Source organism: Myodes glareolus, chromosome 6 (genome assembly GCF_982192425.1).
Source record: "Myodes glareolus chromosome 6, mMyoGla1.1, whole genome shotgun sequence".
In the NCBI taxonomy this organism is placed as follows: Eukaryota; Metazoa; Chordata; class Mammalia; order Rodentia; family Cricetidae; genus Myodes; species Myodes glareolus.
In genome coordinates, this window is record NC_142031.1 from 7,876,807 (window position 1) to 7,894,804 (window position 17,998).

At 44.4% G+C, this 17,998-nt stretch overlaps 1 protein-coding gene across 3 annotated transcripts in view; it reads left to right on the forward strand.

Moving 5' to 3' along the window:
* Positions 1–17,998, forward strand: part of Pex14 (peroxisomal biogenesis factor 14) — a 139,972-nt gene that overhangs the window by 94,236 nt on the left and 27,738 nt on the right. The gene's annotated exons all lie outside the window — the stretch shown is intronic.

The following is a 17,998-nucleotide window of genomic DNA, read 5'->3' on the forward strand; positions in this document are numbered from 1 at the left end:
TACAGGTATTAAAGGAGTACGCCACCACTGCCAGGCTCCAACAGTGTATCTTACAATAACTGCATCTTCCAAAATTTCTCCTGAAAATATTTCTGCTCTATTTTTTCGAATGTCTTTTTATTCCAGCATTGTTCTTATTTTATGAATGCATCCTTTATTTTTGCTTGCTTGCTTATTCATTCATTTATTTGGCTTCATTGAGGCAAAGTCTTACTATGTAGCTCTGACTGTCCTAGAACTCACTATGTAGATCAGGATGGCCTTGATCTCACAGAGATCTGCCTGCCTCTGCCTCCCCAGTGCTGGGATTAAAGGTGTGCGCCATTACACTCTGCTTTCTTTTATTCTCTGTTCTCTTGCTGTGAAGAGACACCATGAGCAAGGCAACTCCTATGAAAGAAAGCATTTAATTGGGACTTGTTTACAGTGTCAGAGGCTTAGTCCATTATCATCACATGGGGAACATGGCAGACTGCTTGCAGCTACTAGGGTAGTAGCTGAGAGCTATATCCTGATCTGTAAGCAGAGAGAGAGAGAGAGAGACAGAGACAGAGACATAGACAGAGACAGACAGACTCTGGGCTTGGCGTGGGCTTTTGAAACCTCAAAGCCCACTCCCAGTGACACACTTCCTCTACAAGGCCATACCTCCTAATCCTTTTAATCCTTTCAAATGGTGCCACTTCCTAGGGACTAAGCATTCAAATGTATGAGACATACTTAAAGTGTGGGAAAATTGAAACAAAGAAGAGGCAACAGTGAGCAGTAATGCAGATTAAATCAGCAGGGGAAGAAATGGTCTCACTAATGAAGGTGGGCCAGACATTCTAGGAACAAATACTTTAGAGAGTGAAAAGTTGGGGATGGAGAGATGGCTCAGTGGTTGTGAGCGTGTACTGCTCCTCCAGAGGACCCAAATTTGGTTCCCACCATCCATCTCAGGTGGCTGACAACCACCTATAACTCCAGTCCCAGGCGATCTCACACATCTGGCCTCTTCAGGCACTGCACACACCTGCACACACCCACATACAGTCAGTCGCACACACTTGTTAAAGAACTTTAAGAGTGAAAAGTCAGCTTATTCTGTTAGGAAGTTTAGCCTGCCTACGAGTTAATAATCCGGAAACTCCATGCTTTACAGTGTTATATCAAGTGTATAAGGCAGTAGCTGTTTGAAAGGAGCGTAAAGCCACATGGTTGGTGATATTAACAAACTGCAGGGTTTAATAAACCAACAGGCAACAGAGTTCATGGGAAATAATTAGATAGCAATGAGCAAACTTGTTTTTGTATTAATAATAGGATTTGGTGCACAGAGACCAGACTATTCAGTTGATCAGCACTGTTGCTTCACTTATAAAAATTAAGTCATTTGTCCACCAAGAGGCAGAAATCATGTTATCCCCTTCTTCTCCATGAGGCAGTAAAACAAGAACTTAGAGCCAGAAACTCTGTGAGAAAACTCTGGACCCTCATAAAGTGTAAAACACAGCTCCTTTCGTTTACCTTGTTAGGATTTTTCTAATGTTTTTCTCCCGGCTTCTTGGGATGAGTTCTTAATTTATTTTCACCCTGCTTTTTTTTTTTTTATTAAGAGGATTAAAGGAGATTGGTGAGTAGCACTGCCTGAGATAGTCCTCAGAATAGATTCCTGAAATGAGGAAGTATTGACTCACAGGCTCAAAACTCCACATACACAGCCATAGTTTCCCAAATAGGGCTTACCCGTTCCCTCTCAGGGAGTCCATCTCAATTTATTGCTGCCAGTGGCCATCCAAAAGCAAGCTTCCTCAGATTGCTTTCTTTTGCATGTATTCAATACTACAGTTAAACTTGTTTATTTGAGTAAGGGGTCTCAGGTTCCCCAGGCTGGCCTCAAACTGGCTGTGTAGCTAAAGCTGTTCTTGAACTCCTAATCTCGGTGTCCTTTCTTCCTTCCTGATTTCTGTCACCAGGCCAGCACGTCACTGCACACCCAGTAGCAATGCTTGTATCTTAGAAATGTTTGCTCACCCCGCCTGTATCTACTGAGATGATGCCTTACCTACTGATTTTTAAAATGATTTATTTTTATTTACATTGGTATTTTGCCTACATATGTGCCTATGTGAGGGTATTGGATCCTCTGGAATTGGAGTTATAGACAATTGTGAGCTTCTCTGTTGGTGCTGGGAATTGAACCCAGGTCTCTGGAAGAGTAGCCATTGCTCTTAACCCATCTGAGCCATCTCTCTAACCCTTATTTACAGATTTGTGCATGTGTGAGTACATGCGTGCGTGCATGAGTGTGTGTTTCCTGGTTTGCTTTTTGTTGCAGTGATAAAACACTGATGAAGGACCGGATAAATGGCTCAGCCATTAAGGACACTAGCTGCTCTTCCAGAGGACCAGGGTTCAGTTCCCAACACCCAGGTGGTAGCTCACAACTTCTGTTAACTCTAGTTCCAAGGAGTCAGACCCCCTCTCCAGTTTCCACAGGGATACACATGGTGTACAGACATACATGCAGGCAAAACACCCACACTTAAGATTACCTTAGGAGGAAAGAGTTTACTACAGAATTTCACAGGTTATAGTATCCTCAAGGGAAGTCAGGGCAGGGACTCAAGCAGAGATCCTAGAGGAAGGCCGTTACTGGCTTACTTCCCCTTGGCTTCCTCAGCTACCTTTCTTATACAGCCCAAGCCTACCTGTCTGGGATGACACTACCCACAGTGGGCTGATCCCCCTTTATCAATTAGCAATTGAAATGCATTTTCACAGGCATGCCCACAAGTCAGTTCAATCCAGACAATTATTCACTTAACCACTTCCCAAGTAGTCAAAGTTCACGGCAAAACTAACCAGGACAATATAGCTGTGCACGTTCAGGTCAAAGAATAACTTGTGAGTGTTGGTTGTCCTGCCTTTTAATCCCAGGGATCAAACCCAGGTCATCAAGCTTGATAATAAACACCTTTACACACTGAGCCTTCTTTTTCACCTTGCTTGTTGATTTTTAAATGCCCTTTCTATATTAAGGACATCCTTTGTCATGTTTGTAAACATTTACCTCTAATTCCTTGCTTTTTGTATTAATAAAGTAGGTTATTTTGCACAATCCTGTTAATCAATTTTCTGATACTCCTTTTATGTTAAAGAACATCCTTCTCTATAGTTATTAAACAATCATAATAATTATATTAACAGCTAGCATTTACTAAAGAACTGACCATATATTAGACAAAGAGCAAAGCTCCCTTGCAGGCAAATGGACGGATCTAGAAAACATCATATTGAGTGAGGTAACCCAGACCCAGAAAGACAAATATCATATGTACTCACTCATAAGTGGCTTTTAGACATGAAGCAAAGAAAACCAGCCCACAAATCAAAATCCTAGAGAACCTAGACAACAGTGAGGACCCTAAGAGAAACATACATGGATCTAATCTACATGAGAAGTAGAAAAAGGCAGGATCTCCTGAGTAAATTGGGAGCATGGGGACCTTGGGAGAGAGTTGAAGGGGAGGGGAGAGGAAGGAAGGGGAGCAGAGAAAAAAATGTGGAGCTCAATAAAATCAATTTTTAAAAAAAGTAAAGCTTTCATTTGAGTTGAGGGTTTTTTACTTTTGTTTTGTTTTTTAATATTCTTGTAATTGAGAAAAAACTAAGATGATTAAGTATTTTATCTGTGAACTTGGAACTGGTGATAAATATTCCCATGTTTTATTTTAGCTTTTATGGTTATTATTTTTAACTTTTTGAGCCTAAAATCTGTGAAGTAGTATAGGTGAAGCTCATTTCAAACATTTTCCAAGACTGTCCTTCAATGAATAAATCATTTGTTTGTCATTCTCTTATTATATATTAAATTTTAATGTATAACAGTCTCTTTCAGAGATATTCATTCTGTTTTTTTAACCCATACATTCTTACATGAGAGCCACTGTGTTTTAACTGTTATGTCTTTATTATAAATTTTAATATGTATAAGAACAGGGATTGAGCTGGAGAGATGGCTGAGAGGTTAAGAGTGCTGGCTGCTCTTTTAGAGGACCTGGGTTCAATTCCCAGGACCCACATGGCATCTCACAACTGTCTATAGCTCCAAGATCTGACCCCCCTCACACAGACATACATGCAAACAAAACACCAGTGAACATAAAAAAATAAAAAATTTAAAAAAACCAAAAAGACCAGGGAAGTATCACTTCATTCTTGAAGGTTGGAGGGCATCTGAGAAAGCCACTTTTTTCAGAAAAAAAAAAAAAAAGGGCCTTTTTCTTGAGGCATTCCTTTATCCGTCTGAGTGAGGAAGCAGAGCTCAATCAGAAAGCTATGCTATTGATCTGAGGAGCTGGGGAACAGATTGAAGACTGGTGAGTGGCCAAAACTTGAGATTGAAAGCCAAAGGAGAGGACTATGAAGGAGGTGCCCCCAACTCTGCATATATAAGCTTGTGTGAGCGCTGGGCTGCCTGGCAACCTGCCTGTGCGCAGCAGAAGCTCCACAGGTACCAGCAAGGAGCTAAGTGCTAGCCAGTCACTGTAGGAGACGCAGAATTCATGGTAAAAGAGACCAGACCCATAAGGGACATGTGGGGCAAATACTGTCTCCCAGGACTAAGGCTGAGCCTGGTTGCTCGGAAGAGAAGCCGGGGTCTCACCAGCTTTCCTCGACTCAAAATTAGAATCTGTTGGAAGGAAGCAGAGTCCCATGACCCCAACTGAAGCAAATTGCTTTGATGTTAGTGCACCTTAGACTGACAAGAACTTTAGTGAAAAATGTTAAAGAATTCACATAAAAGTGAGTGAACGGGTGAAGAGGGTGATTGCAGTGAGCACAAACAAACCATGTGCAGGAAGCAAAGGAGCTCTTACAATTGAAAACCAGTTTGATTCTGGAATTTCACTGGTGTGGGGGCCAGTGAGATGGCCAAGCTTGATTCGTAGGCCCCACATGGCGGAATGGGAAAACCAGCTCTTGTAAGTTGTTTCTGACCTCCACATGTGTGCCCAACACACACACACACACACACACACACACACACACACACACACACACACACACACAAAATAAATTCATGTTAAAAAGGAAAATTGATTGTGTGAGTTTGCCAGCAGATTGGATATAACAGAAAGAGGGATCCGTGATCTTGAAGACAGACCAGTAGAAAGCATACAAACCAAAGTTCGCAGAGGAAAAAAAAAGACTGGGAATGTAGGCCTGGACAGTGTCTAAAGTCACACTGACTATCGGGGTAATCTCTGGTCCCAAAAGGAGAGAAGAGTGAGACCGAAGGAAAAAAATGTTTTTCAAAAGTTATTGGCAAAGAAATTCCCAATTATGATTAAAAACAAAACCTTATGAACCCAGGAAATGTGACTAAACATGAGCAGGACACACATGTATGTTTATACATTTATTTTGTATACCTGAGTGTGGAAATCAAAGGACAACTTGTGAAAATCAGTTCCTTCTTCCACCGTGTTGACTGCTGAGATCAAACTCATGTCATAGAGCTTGGTGGCGACACCTTTGCCCACTGAACACCTCACCAGCCCTCTTTCACCATTTTGAGGACACTATTTGATTTCTAGCTGGCTTCATGGTTTCTGATTTTGAGTCAACCATAGTTCTGGTCATTGCTCCTTTGTTTTTATTATTCATGTATGTATGTATGTATGTTTGTTTGTATGTATGTATGTATTTTAGGGGTGCTGAGGCGCAGAACCTTGTGTAAACAATGCTTGTGCTCTACTGCTGAGTCATACCTCCTGTCTTGACAAGCAGAATGGCCATCCAGGCAAGACATTTGAACTGCTGCACAGAATTGGTGTAGAAGGGAAGAGCAGAGTGCCTCAAGTAGCCCCAAATCCTTGCCTCTGCCGAGCTCACATTCCAGTGGCAAGGAGGAAGGGGGATTGTTGTGGGATATTACTTGAACCATGAAAAGGTGTGCTACATTTGTTTAATTGTGCAGAGATGTGTTGCTGTTTCACCTTGCCTGCCTAAGGCACCTGATTGATCTAATAAAAAGCTGAACAGCCAGTAGCTAGGCAGTAGAGGGCAGAGCTGCTGGGCAGAGAGACTAAGTAGGAGGAATCTAGACTTGGAAGAAAAGAAAAGGAGAACCAGAAGGGAGCACAGGGAGAAAGAGAAGGAGACGCCCAGGGACAGCCACCCAGGTAGCTGCCAGCCAGCTAGACACAGAGAAGGACGTAGAGTGAAAGAAAGGTAAAAAGCCCTGAGGCAAAACACAGATGAAGAGAAACAGATTAAATTATGAGAGCTAGTGGGATAAGCATAAGCAAAGACTGAGCATTCATAACTAATAGTAAGTCTCTGTGTCATGATTTGAGAGCTAGTTAATGGTCCAGAGGAAACCTGTTACAGGAGACGGTGGTAACCAGGTAAAAGCAAATGTGGTGTGAAGCTAGTAAGGCAACAGACTTCTCAGGAAATTGCAATTTTTAAATGGAATGATCAGGAAAGGCCCCTCTGAAGTGACATTTTGAGAAACACTTGAAAAATGAGGAAGCAAACCTCATGAGTTTTTATAAAGAAGGAATTCTATGAAAAGGGAAGGACTTGTGCTTGACAAGAATCATATTTATCAAATTCCAGGAACAGAGTGAAGCCTGTTGTGTGGGGAGGGTGGGCAGTAGTGGGAGGCATGGTCACTGTACCAACAGTCTGTGCAGTGGTGTAGGAGATACTGGTTCCCTGAGAAGTTTGTGTACTTAACTTTGAATACATTGGAAATCATCATTTCTAGGCAGAGGAGTGATGCCTTAATAGTCTCAATCTAGCAGCCATGTTAAGAATAAACAGTAGCAATTGGGAGGTAGTGGTACAAGTAGACTGATCTCTGTGAGTTCAAGGCCATCCTGGTCTACAGAGTGAGTTCCCGGACAGCCAGGATGGTTATACAGCGAAACCCTGTCTTGAAAAACAAAAAAGGACAATAGCAGTGGTGGCGCACACTTTTAATCCCAGCACTTGGAAGACAGAGGCAGGCAGATCTCTGTGAGTTTGAGGCCAGCCTGGTCTAGATAGTGAGACCCTAAGGTGTCCAACTTATTAGCCATCAGAGGAAAGCAAATTAGAATCAACTTGGGGTTCCTGAGGCGATACCATACATGTGCAAACTGCACCCAAGGTCTTGTCGTGTGGTCTTTGTAGGAGGAGATGCTCAGTAGGAGATACAGAGCTTCCACACAGCAGACCCCACTGAGCAGAATGGTGATGCTCTGTAGATGTGCTCATACGGAATGTTCTCTGAGGACGTGTTCATTTGGTTTAAAATTTATTATTTCACATTATGTGTATCTGTGAGTATGTCATTGTGTATATGCAGATGAATGGATGTGTGTGCATGTGCCTGTGGACGCGCGAGGTACCAGATCCCCTGGGATCTGAGAACTGAACTCGGGTCCTCTGCAAGAGCAATATAGACTCTTAACTGCTAAGCCATCTCTCCAACTCCACATTAATTAATTTTAATTAAAATAGCAAGGTACAAAATTGTGTATAGCATTCTGTCATATATGTAAACATACACGTCATATATGTGTGTATATATATACATATATATATGTTATGTATATATACACACATGCTTTTACGTAGAAACTGGTGCCTGTGATTTCTTCTGACTGGTGTAACAGAGTAACCAGGTAGCATATGTATTGTTAGAATTTTGTACCATGAGAATTACAAACAATTATAAAAATGTTTCTTAGAAGGGCCTTATGTAGAAGATGGGTAAATTATCACTAAGTAAGTTCCATGAAGTTATGTCTCTTACCAGGTAGCATTTGTGGGAAGTGGGAGAGATAGCCTGCACCAAGGACCTCAGACTGTGAGACAGAGGGGAATGATGTCATGAGGGGCCAATAGATTCAAGCCTCTGTCCCTTGTGCCTACTCTCAGGCAGGGCACTCACCAGATAGAGTGACAGGGCCTTCCTTTACCGTTTATAGTGTTGCTGTGTGAATTTTGAAATTCTTTCTCTCCTCTTCCTTGTCTTCCTTCTTCCCACACACACCCTTTTGTGCAATGTTAGGGACTGAGCCTGGGGTCTGGTGTGAGCTGGGCAAGTGCTGCTCCCTCTCACATGGCGATGCTCTGACTTCCCTTTGTTCTTAAAGATGACATCGCTGTAAATATACATCAGCTCTTTATGTCTTCATGTTTAAAATTCTCAGATGAATATAAACATTTGAATAATACTCAGTTATTGAAATGTAGCACATGTCACCCAATCATTAAGTTTCTTTGTTTACTTTTGTATTGTTTTCTGAGGTGTAGGGTCTCAAATTCACCTGAACCCATGGAGGACCATGAACTCTGATTCTTCTCCTTACACCTGTGAGGTGCTGTGATGACAGGCATGGACTACCATGCCTAGCCCTTGCTTTTATCTATCTGTCAGTCTGTCTGTCTGTCCGTCCGTCCGTTATTCATTCATCTATCTATCTATCTATCTATCTATCTATCTATCTATCTATCGGTAACATGAAGGCTAGGGATGTAACTCATGGAAATGTAGCTTATCTAGTATGTGTGAGGCCCTGAGTTCAATCCCCAGTCTAGGGAAAAAAGGTAATGATAAACCATCTTGGTCTATAGTGTTTTGCCCTATTATTATATCTTACTATTATAAAATCATTGAGTCCATGAGTGTATGAACATTTTAGAATATTATTGAGGCAGCATACCAATTGTCTTTCAGTAGTTTCTCAGTTTGTTCTTCCACTATACCCTCAGACAGCAACCAACATTGTGTAAAAAAGTTTTTTAACTTAAAAGTAATCAGTTAATAACTAAGCCAGTGCATTTGAATGGTAGACTGAAGTTGGTACTTTGTACTTGAGCAAGAGTTGGGCTATTCTCCCCATTGATTGTAGAGTTAAGGAGAGGAGCCTGGGCCAGGTTCCAGCCTGTCTAACAGTAGTCTGCTCCTCAGGGGAAGAGAATGCAATACCACATGCATTTGAGCTACACACATAGTTGGTGACAAAAATCATTTATATATTGACCTATTAGGATACAAAGTGTTTTAATGTGTTTGTACAGCTTAATGTTGAGGTCTTTTTAAAATGCTGATGTGTCCCTGGGCGTTTTAAATTTGGGGAAGTTGAATATCAAACAATAAACCTTTCTTCCAGTAATGAATTTAAGATTCAGGATGTAAAAGAAAATCCTGAAGGAACGGACCTCAGCCCGTGGCTGAAGAGTGAGCCCCACTGCGCTCAAGTGCCACGAGGAGGCTTTCCTTTGGGGACGGAGGTCAGGAACTCCACAGCGGAGCTGTCTCTGCGTCAGGCCGTGTGAGAAGTGAGAACGTGGTGGCCATCCCTCATGGCGACTCCACGGTGTTGCTGCCTCCATGTCAGGCCATGTGAGAACGCGGTGGTCATCCCTTGTCACAAAGCGCATGTTTGTTTTCTTTCAGTGCTAGAAACATGTCTATTGCTGAAGCAAATATTTAGAGCTGAAAGAAATGGTTGGGGAGCTGGAGAGATGGCTCACTGGTTAAGAGCATTGACTGTTCTTCCAGAAGACCTGAGTTCAATTCCCAGCAACTACATGGTGGCTCACAACCATCTGTAATGAGATCTGGCATCCTCTTCTAGCCTGCAGGCATACATGGAGGCAGAATGTTGTATACATAATAAATAAATAAAGTCTTTTTTAAAAAAAGAAATGGTTGGGCAGCAAGGGTGTGTCAAAATTGGACAGATGTTTGCCTTTTAAAAACAGTTTCAGAAAAAGCTACCTTATACTTGACTGCTGTGGCTGCAGCCACAATGGGTTAAGCTCGAACTTTGAAATGTGGCCTTGTTCCGGTCTCAGGCGCAAGGATAGCTTTGCACCTTTTCTGTCTTGGCTTTTCCCTTCTAGAAAACAAGGGTAACTATTTTAAGTGACTGTGTTCAAGATCAAGGTTTTTGTGTTCCTGCCTCCAGACACCTGTTTTTAAAAATTTATCCAGCCAAACATGGTAGGTGACACATGCCTTTTATCTCAGTATTCGAGAGGCTGAGGAAGGTAGATTTCTGTGAGTTCAAGGCTAGCCTGGTCTGCATGGCAAGCTTCAGGCCAGGCTGGGCTATAGTGATACCCTTTTTAAAAAAGAAAGAAAATGAAAATAAAATTTAGTTTGTCCATGTGAATAAAATACGTTGGATATATGTACAGCATAATTCACAGGGGGCATGCAGATGAAATTCTACCTTCAGCCTTTGCCCCCAGCTGATGGTCCCTTTCTATGTATAACCCATGTTTCCAGTCCCCACCCTCTGCTCTCTGCATATCCATAGGTAAGTACATGCCTATGTGTGAACATACACAGTTTTTACAAGTAATTTATACCTTTAAATTTTTCAAGGGATTTGCCATTTTGTTTTTATTTTAAAGTTTTTTATAAAAAAGATTTATTATTTTGTGATCTTGTGTGTGAGTGTGCACGCGCACTCACAGATCTGGAACTGGAGTTACAGGCAGCTGTGAGTAGCCTGATGTGGGCACTGGGAACTGAACTCCGCTCCTCTCCTAGAACATAAGTACCCACCCACCCCACACGCAACTTCTTTTTTTTTTTTCTTTTTGAGACAGGGTGTCACTATATATAGCTCAGGATAATCTGGAACTCACTATTTTTTCAGACTTTAGCCTTCCTGCTTCAGCCTCCTGACTCATTACAGGCGTGAGCTACCATGTACAGCTTCATGTTTTTTTTTTTAAATGTTGAACATTTATCGGGTCTCACAACATGTTTTATGATGTCTGTTTTGTATAGATAATATTCGGATCAGAGTAACATACCTGTATCCTCAAAGAATCATTTCTTTATGGCGACAACATTAAAATTCTCTCTGCTAGCTTTAGAAATATGCCATGTGCCTTCCTTACCTCCAACCGCCAGCTGTGCTCCCAGCACTTCTTGCCCGTCTGTAACTCAGAACCTGTTCCTTGTCACTGGTTCCCTTTGCACCGCCTGTCCCCTTTGCTTTTCTCCTTTTGGGGGATTTGTTCTCTAATGTCAGGTGTTAGTGGACGCAGGCTCTCCAGCATGTCCCCACTCACCCTGGAGTGGTGAGAGAGCCCTCATGGGGCGGGGTGTTGACTGTAGCCACTACTCCTATCTGTGTCTTGGCTGGAACTTGCTGTGTAGTCCAAGCTGGCCTTGAACTCATAGAGATCCCCCCCCCTGCCTCTTCCTTTCCAGTGCCTTTCCTTTAATCCAGTGGGATTAAAGTTGTGCACCTCCATGAATAGCTTCTATGGGGCTTTTGTTTGTTTCTTTATCTGCAAATGAAAAGGGTAGGATGATAGAAGAGAGAGAGAATGGGATAGACCCCCAAGAACTTCAAGTTTCCTTTCCATTCTGACTTCCTTTGGTTGTAAAGATGAGTTGCTATTGTTTAAAAAGTAGACAAGAGGCCGGAGGGCTATCTCAGTGGGTAAGAGTACTGACTGATCTTCCATAGGACAGGGGTTCCCAGAACCTAGATGGTGGCTCACGACTATCTGTAACCCCATTCTTGGGAATCCAGTGCCCTTTTTCTCACCTCCATGGACACTGTGTGCACATGGTGCAGACATACTTACAGGCAAAATTCTTACATACATAAGATAAAAAGTAAATTTAAAGAGGCAGGCAAGGGACTAGAGATATGGCTTGGTGGTTAAGAGCACTGACTGCTCTTGTAAAGGACCCAGTTTCAGTTCCCAGCACTTACATGATGGCTTTCAACCACCGGTAGCTCCAGCTCAGGGTTTGCAGTGCCCTCTTCTGACGTCTGCAGACACTGCACACGTGATGCACATGCACACATGCCGTTAAATCACTCGTACACCTTTAACCCCAGCACTCGGGAGGCAGAGGCAGGTGGATCTCTGTGAGTTCGAGGCCAGCCTGGTGTACAGAGTGAGTTCCAGGACAGCTAGGGTTGTTACACAGAGAAATCCTGTCTTGAAAAACCAAAATCAAACCAAAACAGAACAAAAAACCACTCATACACATAAAATAAAGAAGTCTAATTTTTACAAACGTGAACAGCCTCCTCAAGTCTCTTCTGAGGTGGTGCAGTTTAAGTGTTGCTGACATTGTCAGTGTCACTGAAGTGTTCATTCCTTGGGTTTCTCAGGCTCTCACAAAAGCTCACCAGACCTTGGCGTGTAAATAACTGCGCATCTCCTGGGCCTGTGAAGAGACTGCTGCAGCCTGCTGCCAAAGACCTGCGCGTTAGAGGCTGTCTGTCCTCTGTGACGGGAGTGGTCTGTAATCCTCCAAGCCTGATGGCAGACATGAAAAGAAACCCTCTTCGTGCTTATTTCCAGTGTGGCCAGAGAGAATTTAAAGGACGGTGGGGGCACTATAGGTTACAGACCTGGAAATAGACATCATGGATGCTGATTGGAACCCCTCCATCTTTCATATAAGAGGTCTCAATTTGTGTAACATGGAGGGGCAGCTCACTTCCGTCTTGTTCGGTTAGGTATACTACTCCCCAGAGGCGTTCAATAAATTTTATAGAAACTTCCCTCCTTATGTGGAAGGTGCTAAGCTCAGGGTGGCCAGTATGGCTGTTCTAATTTAGGGCTACAAGGGAGTACATCTGCCTTATGAATAATCTGCCAAAAGTGACAGAAACTCTTGATCTTGCCTGTGTCATTGTACTACTGGGCTCAGGCCCTAAGACCCCAGTCTTTCTGCTTTGAAGTTCAAACCCTGACTTGGATTTAGTTTGTTGCTGAAATGGGTCCTCCTCTGTGCTGTGTTGGTAGACTTCTGAGCTTGCCTGCTGATGCTCTAGTTTTGGCCGCTAACTCCTGAGAGCTCCACACCTGGATACGACTGAGTGTTCACAGCTCCTGTCTCCTCAGGGACCCCCTTCCGTGGGTTGCAGGCAGAAGCTTTCTCAGGCTCTGAGTCTGTAGCTGGCAGTGAAATCCGTCGGCACCGGCTTCTTACTCAGTGATTTACACTGGGAGAGGTGCCTGCTGGTTCTCAGGTCCTTTCATCTTTGTTTAGTTTCCTCCACACTTGATGTATTTAAAGGATGTGTTGTCTTTATGGATCACTGGGATAAGGAAGGAACTGGGCAAGTTTTAATGAGAGGCCCAAGTGCTCTGTGCTGAGATGAGAATTACATCCATGGTCAGATATCTTTCTTACCCTAGGTGGCAGGAGACAAATGTTCGGCTGTTTCCGAAGCAGCTGCTCTGCGGAGCAGTTTTCAGAAGGATACTGAGGTAGCATCCAGTCCCAATGCTCAGCAGCAACTTTTCCCCTGTTGTGTGGACTCCCCTCGTTAAAGAAGGAGAAAGGCTCTGGTCCTGTTCCTGAAATTACACATCAGTATCAAGATGATGGGAGCCAGCCCACCTCCAGCTTCATTTGCATAAAAACTTTCATTCAGACTAGTGATTTTTAGAACTGGTTTTCTCAAAAACTATTTTTGTTGCTTAGGGAATAGTCATTGGCAGAGAAGAAAGTATTTGGCTTATTTGCTTAATATTTTAACCTAGCAGATTAGACAGGTTGGGGATCTGGGGGAGGGGATAAGAGAGTGGGTGGGGCGGCCCCATAAACAAGGTGATATATAATATTTTTTTTGTTCTCCTTTTAAATAAATACCGATCAGCTTTATGTTCAGAGACAATAGGAGCCGTTGGCTTAAATTTGCAGTTTACTGTATTTATGGCTGTAATATCAAGGTGCTGCCGTCGTAATTTCATGCCCCAATGAGAAGAGCAAGGTCGAAGCAAATGCTTCCATCGGCATCTGCTAGCACACTAACTCATAAACAAGGCCCGGCTGGATCAGGTGGCACGGAATAATACAGGCTAATGAAATACAGCACAGCTTTCCATTACTGTTAGTTTTTACAGTGTCGTCATTACGTGTAATTTATGTTTAAAAAATTCAATTTTATACAAGGCACTGGGAAATAGGGGTCCACAGGTCATCCAACGACTTTTAGAGGCTCCAAGAGTCCTTATTGTACTCTACTGTTCCAACAAAATGTTAATAAAATAAAATAAAAATACTTTTTCCCTTTCCCCTCCCCGAACCCATTCTGAGAGAGTTGATTTTTCTTTTAATTTGGGGAATATCTTTAGCTAGCTGTCTTCCTGCCTCATCTCCTTCTGGAATGTGCCAGGCAGATAACTAGTTGTGTTCTGAGAGAGGTGACCCTCGCTCAGTCTCCGGAGTCCCAGATGAATCAGAAATGGAGGGGCTGTGGATGGAGGAAGATGATCTGAATTCTGGGTCCTTCACTGCTGCCCTTGGGTGTGGGCCTGGGGTCTGACACCCCCCTCCTCCCATGTTCCTTTCATTCTCTGCAGTGCAATCGTAAAGCACAGTACAGACTGGAAGGTGCTGCTGCGGCTCTCTGCCTTGCATACTCTCAACCCGTCCCTAGCCCCCGTCTTGGTTGTTTGCCCTTGCACAGTGCAGAGAGCACTGCTGTCGTCTGTCTTGTTCCTCAGACAGAGTCAGGCCGAGAGCTGCCCGGTAGGCGCTGGAGTCAGTGTGGAGTTGCAGCCAGTCCCACAGAAAATAGCTCTTCCTGGTCCTGGGCTTGGCCTGACTTGGGAAAGGACAGCTGGGCATCATGTTCACCCGGTGTGCTGGGCTTTGTTTGTGTTCTAATAGAAACCTTTAGAAAAAGAGAACAGGTTTGTTTATCTGCTAGGAGATAAAAATAGGCACGTGTGACTGTCCTGAGTCAGTTCGGATGGCAGTGCAGCCTCTGTGAGCACGAGGGTGCTGCTCCTCTTTCCCCTTCTAAATGCAGCCCCTGTGGAGAAGTGTTGGAAAAGAAATCCCCAGCCCTGCCTGCACCGGGCAGCAGTGGAAGCTTGCTGGTGTCTGGGGAAGTAGTTTGGAGGGACACAAGGGAACAAAAAAGGTGCCCGGGACCTTCACTTTTTGCAGATTAGGCAACTATGGCCTTGCAGGTGAGGTAACAGCATTCTCTGTCCCCAGTCACAGCCTCCTGTCACTGCTCCTCTTCCCCTTCTGGATGGTTCACTTGTTCCGTCCTTTTAGTAAGAGAGTGAGTGACAGGACTCTCTGGAGTGATTCTTTACCAGTAATAGGGGGTAGAATGGAACTCTAGAAAAATCACCCAGCGGTAGAAGGAAAGTTACTGCAAGGAGGATAAAATGCCAGGTTCTAGTGGTATCAGATAACAGCAGTCTGCACCTCAGCAAAGAGGAAAATGTAAGCTTTATCAAAATGAACGAACTAGCGCTTCCAAAGGCAGGGAGGGTGCAGGTGGCTTGCTTGCCGCCAGCTTGCAGGACGGCAAAGTCCTTTGCTCTCTGCTCTGTTCAACCATTGCTCAGCCCCTGTGTGTGGTTAGATTATTCCTCACAGATAGCAATCAACTGGAAGGAAGTGTGTGTGTCTAATTTGCATGAGATTATTTAAAACAACAACAACAAAAAAGGTCTGCATTAGTCAGGGTGACGGTAAACAGCACAGGGAGATGCCTTTTATAATATAGCCTGTGCTGGGCTTGCAGAGCCAAGTATAATTCACTCACAATTGGCAGTTTCCTTTATTAGTCCTTTTAACCTTTTGGATTCTGCAAGGTCTCAATCAAAGATCTGCATTGTTTATCTTGTGGGTGAGTAGGAAAGCTGGGACTAGGGCATCTGGGTATTTATGCATGGGTCCTCTGGCAACAACTCATCCCAGAGGTAGGGGCACTCTGTACCAGGAACCAGTGGCTGGGAGAAGTGAGGGACCCCCTGCTTGGCCTTTCTGCATCCCAGGTGGACCACCTGGCTCTGTAGAGTCCGTAAACTGGCCAGTGCTGCCTGAGCTGTGGACAGAGAAGCACATGGATGCCCGTTTGTCACTCTGGTGCTGTTAAAATATTGTCCAATTATCATGTGCAGGTCTAACACAGGTGTTTAAAGCCCCATGTTTTTATAGCTCCACGAACTAGTTACTGGCTCTTACCTACAAATGGGTTTCAGGGTGGCAGGGGAGAAAGGAATTGAATCCTTCTCTAAACCTTGACAGACTCAAGACTGAAGTTCTGAGTCTGCCGTCTGATGTTTGTAACTCTGGTTGTCATCTGCCTCACTGTTCTCCAGGACAAGTTTAATCTGGGCAGTCCTCACCCTGTCTCCGGATTTTCATCTGCTGAGTGGGGCTATGGCTGAGAGAACTCTCCAACTCTAAAGTTATACTCCTTTCTCCCCTCTATCCCTCCCTCCCTTCCTTTCTTCCTTCATTCTAAAGAAAAATGACTCATTTATTGAAACGGAATCAGAATGCTGACTCTCCTGGAGAACTAGGTAGGGAGAATTCCAGTCAGCATAGATTTAAAGCATCAGATGATAAGGGCTCTAAGAGCAAGAACCTGGAAGGAAGTGCTGACGGCATTTAAACTGTCGCCTCACTGGTGGGCGGCAGGGGCAATGCAAGGTGTGTTTTATTAGGAAAATAGGCTCCTGAAAGCTCAGGGCCAGAGGGCAGAACAACAGGCAGAAAGTCCTGTTCCTTTAACTAGCTCTAGCTCACAAGACTGAGGCACAGCCTGCAACTTGCCGTATATTTCCCCAGCGTTGAACATTATCATACTTGTTTATATTTGAAGGAGCCAAAAGGGAGAATGAGACTGCAACTGAATGCTCCTTTTGGGAAAATTATCCTCATTTGCAGCCAGCAGCTGACAAGGCACACGATCCACCAGGTCTCTAGAATTCCATGGTGTGCCAGTGACCAGCAGCCTGTGCTGACATCGCAGGTGCTGCTCCCTTCTCCCTGTGAACTGGTCCAGCAGCGTTCTCCTTCCAGCGCTTGGACAGGAGCGCCCCTTCCTAGTTAGGATGAGCACTTGGCAGTGACTGACAGGAGAAGGAGCCTGAGAGGCATAAGCTCTACAGAACTGTGTCCTCCGATTTTGCCTGGCTTGTCTGTCTGTCCTAGCCCTGTTCTGGGGCAGAGACAACTCATTTGTGGCACCTTGTCCAGCCCTGGTCTGAGATACTCTGTTGTCTGATCATCTGCCCTACTCTAGGCAAATGCTCCCGCAGTTCCCTAGACTGACAGTGGTGGTGCTCACTTGCTTCCGGCTAGAAGTGCTGCTGCAGCACCCGAGAGAAAGGTCAAGGGCCGTTGGAATAGTTGAGGCACTCCCTTGACCATTTGCGGTAGGGCATGAACAGTCTGAAGGACGGTGGGAGTCCACTCAGGTCAATGTGATGCAGGGCAGAGCTATGTGATGCAGGGCAGAGCTGCGCTCTGAAGCATTAATGTGCACCATGTATTAGCCCCCAGGCGCAGAGTGCAAGGCACCACACTTTGAAGTTGCTGATCTTCAGAACCGCCTGTACTTCACCCACCCCTAGGGGCAAGTATACCATGCTGTGGGCCTCTAATGGAGAGCTGCTGACCAGATGTGGAAAAGCTCTCGGCCCAGGTTTAAAAGCTTTGTGTTGCGGCTTCAGTGGATATTGGGATTCCCGGAACAGCCTGGACCAGCTCGAGCTGTCACACTAGCGGTGACCTCTTACCCGCTTTCCCAGCTGCCTCTCCCAGCTGCTGCAGTGGCTCTCTTGTACACAGCATTGTTTCCTGGGTGAGGCCTGTGGGACTCTTGTTGCACACCTGTGGGCTCCACATCTCACTTCTACTATTCTGTACTTTGGTCAGTGTCCTCACCAGTAGTCACCCAGTCAGCCTCGGGCCCCTGAGAATCTCTCTGTGCTCAGCCTTCTGGGACTAGGGTCTTGGTGGGCTTTCACTTGCCTTCCATTTCTTAGGAAAATCTCTACACATGCCATAGCCACTGCAGATGGCGCCCGCGGTTTCCTGATGCCCCGTGTGCATTGTAGTTTAGAGTGTCGGAGGATTAAAGAAAGGGGGAAAAGAAACTAGCCAAGGGCGGTCCAGGCAGCCCGTGATAGGGTAGAGCAATAATCATCCAAAAGTGTGGGCCTGGTCTTGTTTTGATCTGTTTTCTTGTTTTATTTT